This window comes from Cotesia typhae, unplaced genomic scaffold, assembly GCF_013202065.1.
Source record: "Cotesia typhae breed Kobodo isofemale line unplaced genomic scaffold, CoteBio_Ctyphae contig_20, whole genome shotgun sequence".
Taxonomy (NCBI): Eukaryota; Metazoa; Arthropoda; class Insecta; order Hymenoptera; family Braconidae; genus Cotesia; species Cotesia typhae.
Genome location: NW_027423725.1, coordinates 6,438,895 through 6,451,007, shown reverse-complemented (window position 1 = coordinate 6,451,007; position 12,113 = coordinate 6,438,895).

Below are 12,113 nucleotides of genomic sequence, written 5' to 3'. Positions count from 1 at the left end.
TTGATGAAAATAAAAAAAAAAATGTACATGCATTGATTAACAATTCTCTCGATATTTTTAAAAAATTTAGAATGAAATGAATATTTATTAGTCACTTATTTATTTACTTAATGACATTGATATTGGCTGACGTCTAACAATTTTTTTTTAATATTTGAATTAATTAAATAGTAATTCCTAAAAGATTACACCCGTAAATTCTTTAATTTTTTACATATGAGATGTGCTTGTCACTATAATTTTCAAAAGACCGCGCTAAAAGTCTATATACGTAAAGTTGACGCATGCGCAGTGCAAATATTTAGAATGCATACATACAGCTAATTAAAAATGTTAATTAAACAACAAATAAAAAATGTGAAGTACAAATGTTAAATATACATGAACAATCAAAAGTAGAGGCTTGATGACCCAAATTGCTACCAAAATATTAAAAAATGCGACAGGGGGGCGAACTTAAAGGTACATTATTAATAAATTCTTTTTAAAATAAATAAATGGAGAACGATCAAATGTTGAGAGTGAATAATAAAGAACAAACGAAAAGCTAAAAACGTGATAGAAAAAAAAAATCAAAAATTAAAAGATAAAAATTTGGGGTTTAATAATAATAATAATAATAATAATAATAATAATAATAATAATAATAATATCTGCCAATATCTGTTGCCCTCCGACAAACTCGTGGGTACTCTGCGGGGCTACCGAGTGATCGAGTATACTCGATCACTCACCAACTGTTTATGGATGATCTAAAGATATACAGTGCCAACAAAGATCATCTACAAACGGCCATCAACATCGTAGCAGAGTACACACGAGATGTCGGAATGTCTTTTGGGTTGGACAAGTGTGCGGTCGTACACCTGGCGAAGGGTAAGTGCTCTGATACGGGTGGAGATGTCGAATTAGTGGATGGGAGCGTCTTAAGAGAATTAGACGCCGGAGAGTTGTACAGATATCTAGGGATTGAATAGCGGCAAATGCATGCCGTCTCTGAAGTCCGAACAACTCTTCGCAGTGAGTATGTTAGGAGACTCCGGAAGATCTGGTCATCAGAACTTTCCGGCAAGAACAAAGTCTCAGCTACTAACATGCTCGCTGTCCCGGTCCTACTTTACTCTTTTGGGATCCTGAAATGGCCTCGAAATGAGTTGAAAGATCTCGACATCAAAACCCGTAAAGTCATCAATATGAATCAGAGCATGCACCCTAACTCATCAGTCGCCAGGATGTACCTCTCCCGGAACATCGGAGGGAGAGGATTGCAGAGCTTGGAGCGGCTTCACGATCGTTTGGTTCTGGGTTTAACATACGAGGTTGCCAATTTCACAGCAGACGAGGACGACTTCCTGATGCAATTTGTTCATAGTCATGAAAATGCGCGGAAGGGGTCGTTCTTGTATAAGGCAGCAATCTACGCGGCAAATACCTTAGGTCTCGGAGAAATAAACGCTCTCATTGAACTCCCGAAAAAGGAGTTCAAGAGCGTCGTCAGGATAGCCGAGGAAAAAAACTCCTCGGTGAACACATGGACAAGTCCATGCACAGCGTGTATTTCAAACACGTCCGTGACCATGGCTTGTCCACCCAGCTGACATTCTCCTTCTTGAAGTCAGCTGGCCTGATGTCCGAGACCGAAGGATTTATATTTGCCTGCCAAGATGGTGTTATCAACACTCTCGAATACCGTAGCAAGGTGCTCCAGGCGCAGCTTCCGGACACGTCCCGTCGGACGTGTAAACAACATCCGGAGACGCTGATGCACCTTTTGTCGGCATGTCCTGTGCTGGCAAGAGGTGCCTACATACAGCGTCACAATGCTGCCCTGCGAGTACTCTATTATCATCTCAGATATAGCTGCGGTATCGATGAGACACCAGTGCTGCCTTATCTGCCAGGAGATATTCCGCAGGTTGTTGAGAATGACAGTTCCAAAATTTATTGGAACATACCATTCGCAACAACCCGGCGGATTGACCACAACAAACCTGATATTGTGCTCTTTGACAAGGCTACTCGTGACATTTATGTCATTGAGTTTTCGGCCCCAGCCGAATACAATATCTCGGCCAAAGAAGAGCACAAACACCAGATATATCAGGATCTCCTGTTTGAAATTGGCAAACTGTACCCAGGTTACCGTGTCAAGCTCGTCGTTTTGGTTGTCGGCGTCCTTGGAGGGATGAAACAGTCTTTTGTGTCTTCACTTGCGAAGATACCGGCTTGCAGTTCAGCAGCCGTGTCTCTAGCAGTGCGGATGCAAAAGGCTGTCATTTTGGGATCCCTGCGTCTACTTAGGCAAATGAATTTGGCCTGCTGCACTCACTAACCGCCTTGTTGTGTGGAGTGGTGCAGCAGTAATGGATGGCGCTCAGGCTGGGCCCTCGGAGAGTCGGACTCCGGGGAAAACCCCCCTGAGCAATTAATAACAAATAATAATAATAATAATAGCGGTGCTTGCTACGGGGCCTCCAAGCGGCGCATCGCGGGAAACGCAGACCATAACATCAGGTCTGTAGGCGAACGACGTAGCCAGTGCAGTGGGCCAACTACCCACTGCATGGAAATAACTTAGTTACAACACATCAACTCAGAAGTGCTCCCCACAACCGGTCCTTTTCGGATGAGGACCATTCATCAGGTGGGAGGAGCACGCCGGACCCGATGAATTATGACGACCCTGGCACTATAAGGACCAACTTTAAGTGGACGGAGGTCGATCTCAGAGTCGATCTCTTGGTGTGCTACCAACGTAGCGAACCGGGGGTGAGCGGTTATATGGCCCGGATGCACACTCTTTGGAGTGATATGCATCCGGAGCTAGCGCATTTTACGCACAAACACCTCCGTAACTATGCCGCTCATCTTCGGCGTAACAGAAGATCGCTTGTGCCGGATAGAAGGCAGTCTAATAGACTTTCTTTTCCGGCGCAATTACACCAAGAACGACGCCGTTCTTCCTTGGACAACAACAATCCCTTTGCTGGACGGCGAGTAAGTATATCTAAAAAGATAACTTACTCTCAACAACAGCTTGACGCGGTAAATGAAGATCTCCGTGCAAACATTCTAGAGGATTCCACCCTGCTCACTGTGAGTCAGGTTGTGTATGGTGCAGCGGTCTCAGCTTTTCTGAGAGAGAGACATTGTCTCTCGATCGAGGCAAGGTTGAAACAGTGCATCTCACAACTTGGCTTGAAAATTGACAGATTCCGGAAACATGTCTCCCGCATTCAGTGTGTGATTGAGTTCGACACAACTCAAAGAACATACACGCCCCGAATTCGGCGCATTGCTGCTGAACTTCGGTGGCGTCATCACAGACTGAACAAGAGTACTCTTCTTGTCATCAAGGAAGAGTCTCTTAATAAATTGCGGTCTCTAGTGGCTGCTAAAAAGTCACTAGAGAAAAGGCTGAAGCGGTTGGTCGACAACTCGTTGTTTCGATCCAGCCCTTCACGGTTTCTGACACCAAAGACCGATATTACCGGGAATTATCCAACACCTGAGCGGGTGGAAGCTTTTTGGACTGAGTTGTATGGAGATCAACCAAACGTGAACGCCAACACTCCAGCTCTGCACGACTTCAAAGTATTCTGTCGGGAACACCGTCGACAGAATGCTGATGAAGAGAGCCCTGCAGTCAGTGTGGATGAAGTTCGTTCAGCTCTAAATGGCAGCAAAAATTGGGCTGCCCCGGGACCCGATGGCATTAATGTCTTCTGGTGGAAGAAGTTTACTTCTACCCACCTCCATCTGGCCCGCATATTTACATCATACATTCGAGCTGACGATCCGATTCCGGACTGGCTTGTAGAAGGGCCAACCGTACTGATACCTAAAAAAGGTGACTTGTCTGACCCTAAGAATTTCAGGCCTATCACCTGCTTGAATGCGGTTTAGGAAATTTTTACAAAAATTTTAAATAACCGTATCTTGCAGCAGATAGAGCCTGTATGGCAACAGATATATGAACAACGTGGCAGTAACAGAGGCCTGTCAGGTTGCAAGGAGAACCTGATAGTGGATCGATGCGTCTTACAAGATGCGATCTACTATCAACGCAACCTGTCAATGGCTTGGATTGACTATCGCAAGGCATTTGACTCAACTCCACATGAGTTGATTTTATATCCACTCAAATGCCTGGGAGTCAATCCCGAAATAGTGGAATGCATTCGGCGTACAATGCAGCTCTGGCGAACGCGTTTTCACATTGGAAGTGGAAACGCATTGCACGTAACCGGAGTTGTAGAGTACAAACGAGGGGTCTTCCAAGGCGATTCCTTGAGCCCTCTGCTGTTTTGCATTTCACTGCTGCCTATATCTGTTGCTCTCCGTAAAACTCGTGGGTACTCTGTGGGGCCTCCGGGTGATCGAAAATATTCGATCACCCATCTGCGTTACATGGATGATCTGAAGCTATATGATGCTGATGAAGATCATCTACAAGCGGCCCACAACATCGTAGCAGAGTACACACGAGATGTCGGAACGTCTTTTGGGTTGGACAAGTGTGCGGTCGTACATCTGGCGAGGGGTAAGTGCTCTGATACTGGTGATGATGTCGAGTTAGTGGATGGGAGCGTCTTAAGACAATTAGACGCCGGGGAGTTGTATAGATATCTAGGAATGGAAGAGCACCGCATGCATGCGGTCTCTGAAGTCCGAACAACTCTCCAGAGCGAGTATGTCAGGAGACTCCGGAAAATTTGGTCCTCTGAACTTTCCGGCAAAAACAAAGTCTCAGCTTAATAATAATAATAATAATAATAATTATTATTATTATTATTATTATTATTATTTTGCTATTAAATGCTCATGGGGGGGGTTATCGCCGGAGTCCGATTCTCCGAGGGCCCAGCCTGAGCTCCATCCGTTACTGCTGGACCACTCTGCACAACAAGGCGGTTAGTGATCACAGCAGGCCAAAGTCATTTCCCTTAAGAGACGGAGAGAACCAAGTAAAACAGCCTTCTGCATCCTAACTACCAAGAACTCAGCTTTTGATGAGCAAGCTGGAACTTTGGCAAGTGAGGATACAAAAGACTGTTTCATCCCTCCTAGGACGCCAACAATCAGGACGACAAGCTTGACACGGTAACCTGGGTAATGTTTGCCAATTTCAAACAGGAGATCCTGATATATTTGTCTTTTGTGCTCTTCTTTGGCTGAGATGTTGTATTCAGCCGGGGCCGAGAACTCAATGACATAAATGTCACGAGTGGCCTTGTCGAAGAGCACAATATCAGGTTTGTTGTGATCTATCCGCCGGGTTGTTGCAAATGGCATGTTCCAATATATATTGCAACTGTCATTCTCAACAACCTGCGCAATATCTCCTGGCAAATAAGGCAGCACTGGTGTCACGTCAATTCCGTAGCAATGACGAAGATAGTAGTACAGTACTCTCAGGGCAGCATTGTGACGCTGGATATATGCACCTCTCGCCAGCACTGGACATGCCGTCAAAAGGTGCATAAGCGTCTCCAGATGTTGTCTACACCTCCTACAGGACGTGTCCGGAAGCTGCACCTGGAGCACCTTGCTACGGTACTCAAGAGTGTTAATGACACCATCTTGGCAGGCAAATATGAACCCTTCAGTCTCGGACATCAGGCCCGCTGACTTTAAGAAGGAAAACGTCAGCTGGATGGACAAGCCATGATCACGCACGTGTTTAAAGAACACGCTGTGCATGGACTTGTCCATCAGTTTGCCAAGGAGTAGTTTTTCCTCGGCGTTCCTGATGACGCTCTTAAATTCCTCCTTTCGGAGTTCCATAAGAGCGTTTATTTCTCCAAGACCAAGGGTTCTTGCCGCATATATTGCTGCCTTATAGAAGAATGACCCCTTATGTGCATTTTCATGTTTATGTACAATTTGCATAAGAAAGTCATCCTTGTCTGCAGTGAAATTGACAACTTCGTGTGTTAAACCCAGGACCAAACGGTCGTGAAGCCGCTCCAAACTCTGCAAACCTCTCCCACCGATGGACCGGGAGAGGTATAATCTGGCGACTGATGAATTGGGGTGCATGCTCCGATTCATATTAATGATCTTACGGGTTTTGATGTCGAGATCTCGTAAATCCTTTCAGGTCCATTTCAGGACACCGAAAGAGTATAGTAAGACTGGGACAGCGAGCATGTTAGTTGCTGAGACTTTGTTTTTGCCGGAAAGTTCGGAGGACCAAATTTTCCGGAGTCTCCTAACATACTCGCTCTGGAGAGTTGTTCGGACTTCAGAGACCGCATGCATGCGGTGCTCTTCCATTCCTAGATATCTATACAACTCCCCGGCGTCTAATTGTCTCAAGACACTCCCATCTACTAACTCGACATCATCACCAGTATCAGAGCACTTACCCCTCGCCAGATGTACGACCGCACACTTGTCCAACCCAAAAGACATTCCGACATCTCATGTGTACTCTGCTACGATGTTGAGGGCTGCTTGTAGATGATCTTCATCAGCACTATATAGCTTCAGATCATCCATGTAAAGCAGATGGGTGATCGAATATTTTCGATCACCCGGAGGCCCCACAGAGTACCCGCGAGTTTTACGGAGAGCAACAGATATAGGCAGCAATGAAATGCAAAACAGCAGAGGGCTCAAGGAATCGCCTTGGAAGACCCCTCGTTTGTACTATACAACTCCGGTTACGTGCAATGCGTTTCCACTTCCAATGTGAAAACGCGTTCGCCAGAGCTGCATTGTACGTCGAATGCATTCCACTATTTCGGGATTGACTCCCAGGCATTTGAGTAGATATAAAATCGACTCATGTGGAGTTGAGTCAAATGTCTTGCGATAGTCAATCCAAGCCATTGACAGGTTGCGTTGATAGTAGATCGCATCTTGTAAGACGCATCGATCCACTATCAGGTTCCCCTTGCAACCTGACAGGCCTCTTTTACTGCCACGTTGTTCATATATCTGTTGCCATACAGGCTCTATCTGCTGCAAGATACGGTTATTTAAAATTTTTGTAAAAATTTTATAAACCGCATTCAAGCAGGTGATAGGCCTGAAATTCTTAGGGTCAGACAAGTCACCTTTTTTAGGTATCAGTACGGTTCGCCCTTCTACAAGCCAGTTCGGAATCGGATCGTCAGCTCTAATGTACGATGTAAATATGCAGGCCAGATGGAGGTGGGTAGAAGTAAACTTCTTCCACCAGAAGACATTAATGCCATCTGGTCCCGGGGCAGCCCAATTTTTGCTGCCATTTAGAGCTGAACGACCTTCATCCACACTGACTGCAGGGCTCTCTTCATCAGCATTCTGCCGACGGTGTTCCCGACAGAATGCTTTGAAGTCTTGCAGAGCTGGAGTGTTGGCGTTCACGTTTGGTTGATCTCCATACAACTCAGTCCAAAAAGCTTCCACCCGCTCAGGTGTTGGATAATTCCCGGTAACATCGGTCTTTGGTGTCAGAAACCGTGAAGGGCTGGATCGAAACAACGAGTTGTCGACCAACCGCTTCAGCCTTTTCTCTAGTGACTTTTTGGCAGTCACTAGAGCCCGCAATTTATTAAGAGACTCTTCTTTGATGACAAGAAGAGTACTCTTGTTCAGTGTGTGATGACGCCACCGAAGTTCAGCAACAATGCGTCGAATTCGGGGCGTGTATGCTTTTTGAGTTGTTTCGAACTCAATCACACACTGAATGCGGGAGACATGTTTCCGGGATCTGTCAATTTTGGAGCCAAGTTGTAAGATGCGCTGTCTCAACCTTGCCTCGATCGAGAGACAATGTCTTTCTCTCGGAAAAGCCGAAACTGCTGCACCATACACAACCTGGCTCACGGTGAGCAGGGTGGAGTCCTCCAGGATGGCTGCACGGAGATCTTCGTTTACCGCGTCAAGCTGTTGTTGGGAGTAAGTTATCTTTTTAGATATACTTACTTGCCGTCCTACAAAGGGATTGTTGTTGTCCAAGGAGGAACGGCGTCGCTCTTGGTGTAGTTGCGCCGGAAAGGAAAGTCTATTAGACTGCCTTCTGTCCGGCACAAGCGATCTTCTATTTCGCCGAAGATGAGCGGCATAATTCCGCAGGTGTTTGGGCGTAAAATGCGCTAGCTCCGGATGCATATCACTCCAAACAGTGTGCATCCGGGCCATATAGCCGCTCACCCCCGGCTCGCTACGTTGGTAGCACACCAAGAGATCGACTCTCAGTTCCTCCGTCCACTTAAAGTAAGTCCTTAAGTTGCCAGGGTCGTCATCTTTCATCGGGTCCGGCGTGCTCCTCCCACCTGATGAATGGTCCTCATCCGAAAAGGACCGGTTGTGGGGAGCACTTCTGAGTTGGTATCTTATGGTAACTCAGTTATTTCCATGCAGTGGGTAGTTGGCCCACTGCACGGGCTACATCGTTCGCCTACAGACCTGATGTTATGGTCTGCGTTTCCCGCGATGCGCCGCTTGGAGGCCACGTAGCAAGCACCGCTATTATTATTATTATTATTATTATTTTTATTATTACTTAATTTATTCTGTAGTATGTGTACGACTTATTTGTACATGTGCCATTCTACAAGCGTGTATTACGTATGAAATTTGAATTTCCCGGGATTTGTAACACTCCGTATATATACGGTGGTGTTTGTGAGCCGAGTCGTATCGTTTGCTTGGGGTGCATTCGTGTTGGACGCTTACGCGCTGTGAGCGCGCTTACATGTCGTTTTCATCGTTCGACTTGGTGCTGTGAGCGTCAAATAAGTACGCTCATGGCTGAGTTCGTAGCACAGACTTCGCGCTCATAGATGCTCACGCCACAGAGGTAGGGCAGCAAAAGCGTAAACGCCAGTCTTTACTATCTGTCAAAACGAATGCAACTTAAGCATAAGCTAACCAAATTCTATTTATTTCTAAATATTAATTGTTAAATTCTTTACAATCCCGTAAAAATGACAAGCTCTAGAACACAATTATTTTCTGTTGAGCTAACTGATCCAGAAAGTCATAAAACATACACAATTACTGTTACGGACGATGAATTAGAGCGACTATAAACAGGTATATATATCAAATTATTAATTAAAAAGAAATATTCAAGATTTTCATTACGTTTGGTTGAGGATGAAGTTTTGTTTCTAGTTTGCTTTTCTAGACCCTTAAAAGGCTAGAAAGATAGTTTATCATCTATTACTAAGTCTATTTCGTTTTGATTCTTGAAGTACTGAGGGACTGAATGGATTCCGTCAATTGTTATACTATTTAAAAATCTTATTTTTTTTTGGGTGAAATGTCTTGTATTTATTTCAGATGCAACTTTTGCAAGCTTCAAATTACAAGAGGCTAAAGATTTAGAATTTGCTCAATTTATTAGCGGTAGGTTTCATAAATATTTTGGGTTTTAATGTACATGAAACTTTATATACTCTGAGAAGAATTTTATTGGCATGATAAGTTTAAATTTGTATTATTAATTCAATTTTTACCTACATAATTGTATATTATTAAAAACTGACGGAGAAGAAGTTGAAGAGTAGGTAAACAGGGGGTGACACTCAATCGGTAAAACAGATTTGCGGGTTCGCGTCTGTGCTAAGCGGATCTACCTTACCAGTTGTGGGTTAGTGTCCGGGACAATTATCGACGGTAGATATGGGCGACCTGTTTTTACCGACAGTAGGTGTTGCCGGTTGTAGATATGTATGGCATTTTGAGGTTATGGATGAGGTTTTTATCGGTTGCTTTCATAGGTGGTGCTGGTGCTGAATTCTGTAATTTAAATCTATCCGCCATTTTCCCGCCATTTTTAAAATTTATCCGCTATTTTCCTACCATTTTGAATCTGCCATCTGGTGGCTGCTATCTGAAATCTGCCATTTTGAATCTGACTTCAGCCATTTTATGTTATGAATCCGCCATTTTGAATCTGATGTCCACCATTTTTATATCGAGCCGTCATTTTAAGTATAATATCCGCCATTTTGAGTCTGATTTCCGCCATTTCAAATTTTGATTCTGATTTCCTGCATTTTTGTTAAAAAATGCACCTGTGATCTCAGCATCAATAATAGTTGCTTAGATCACAGGTGCATTTCATTGTTTATATTCTGAAAAGATTAATATATTCAAACTGTACGTATGAGGAGTACATGCGAGAAGATACGCCATCTATCGAGGTTTCTGTCTACTTCTCAACAGGTCTGAACCTGTTCAAGGTCACGGTAACTGCGTAGTTCTCATTGCTTTATTCCTAACTGCGTAGTAGATGACTCATTCTGGTCTAGAATTTTCTAACTGCGTAGTAGATGACGTCATCATACAGGTCTGAGCCTGTTCAAGGTTGCGTAACTGCGCAGTTTTCTTTGTTCTATTTCTAACTGCGTAGTAGATGACGTCATCAAACCGTTTTTGAGGTAAAGGAGTGGGGGGTAACTGCGTAGTATCCTCTGGCTATAAAAGCAGCGCGCTCAAGCCGTACTTCACAACAACGAAGTACACGTCTCCAGTAAAGTACGAGCTGGTGGTGACTACAAGTTGAAGTACAAGTTCTTGGTGATATACATCTTCTACCTATCAGTATTACTAATTGTAAGTATTCATTTACTGTCTAATCAAAATATGAATTAAATGAAGAATCATTTAATCAACCATTACAATTAATTAAAAAATTTTTACAGCAATCAATCATGGATCTTACCAAGATAAATGAGGTTAATTGTCTTACTGGGATTCTTCTTGTTAAGAAAATGAATGAGTTGGAGTTTAATCGAGAATATAAGATTAACGGTATCAGAGCTATTACAACTCAGTATGGAACTAGGATTGTTGCTAATATAAACGATGAATTTAACATTTATCTACCATCAAGAACTATTCAACATCTAAAAGATGATAACTTCATGAAGAGTTTGAATGAATTAATAGATTCAAACTATCTGTTTCTGCGTTATCATGGTGGAAAATATAATAAATTTGAATTTATTAATTCTAGTCTTGATGTAAAAATGACCAGTGGAATTATTTAATCAATAAAATATTGGATTTCAATATAAGTAATTCATTGATTTTATTTATAATTCCTCACATTTTTAATTTAAAATTAATATTTATAATTCAAATTCAATAAGTTATACTTAATCATAATTTTTTAAGTTACTTATCAAAATGATAGTTTGAATTTCGCGCTTCTTGTACTAGAGCCATCTACTATCAGTTTATTCTTAGAGCGTGAAAACTGTCAATTCAAAAATATAAAAAAAATTTTCTAGTTATATATACATATATAGAATAATACATGACTTTTAATTTAAATAAAAGATAAATAATTATTATTAGTTTATAATATTTTGTTATTAATATTATTAATATTTATTTAAATTAAAAGTTATGTATTATTTGATAAACTAATATGGGGTTGATGTGCTCTCTATCGTCAAATCCAAAAATCTTCTAGCGATATATTTTGAAAATCAATACTCACTTTTTATTTTCAATTACTTTATAAAATAGCATACAACTTTTAATTTAAACAAAGTTAATAATATTAATAACAAAATATTAGAAAATAATAATTATTTATCTTTATTTCAAAAATTATTATTATTATTATTTGATAAACTAATATGGGGTTGATGTGCTCTCTATCGTCAAATCCAAAAATCTAGCGATATATTTTGAAAATCAATACGCAGTTTTTATTTTTAAATGGTTATATAAAATAATGCATGACTTTTAATTTAAACAAATATTAATTATAAAATTTTAGAAAAACAAAAACTGATTATTGATTATCATAAATAAAAAATCAAAAACCATTACGCCATCTGTTGATAAGTATTAATATCAGTAGTAGTGTTAGAAAATTATTTGAATTTAATAACTAACAATAATTATTTCTATTCTTAATTAAATGTGTTAGGATGAAATAATAATAACAATTATAATTCCTTTATTTTAGATTCATTGAGTGCTTATAAACCAATCTTTTAAATTTTTTACATTTTCCAAGGCACATAAATCAGAGAAAAACGATCATGATAATTACAAAAATGATTGTTACAAATTTTCATACTTTTTAGAGAGGGACATTTGAAATTATCGAGATCGATTACAATTTTATTATTACAATCAATTAAATTTTGAAC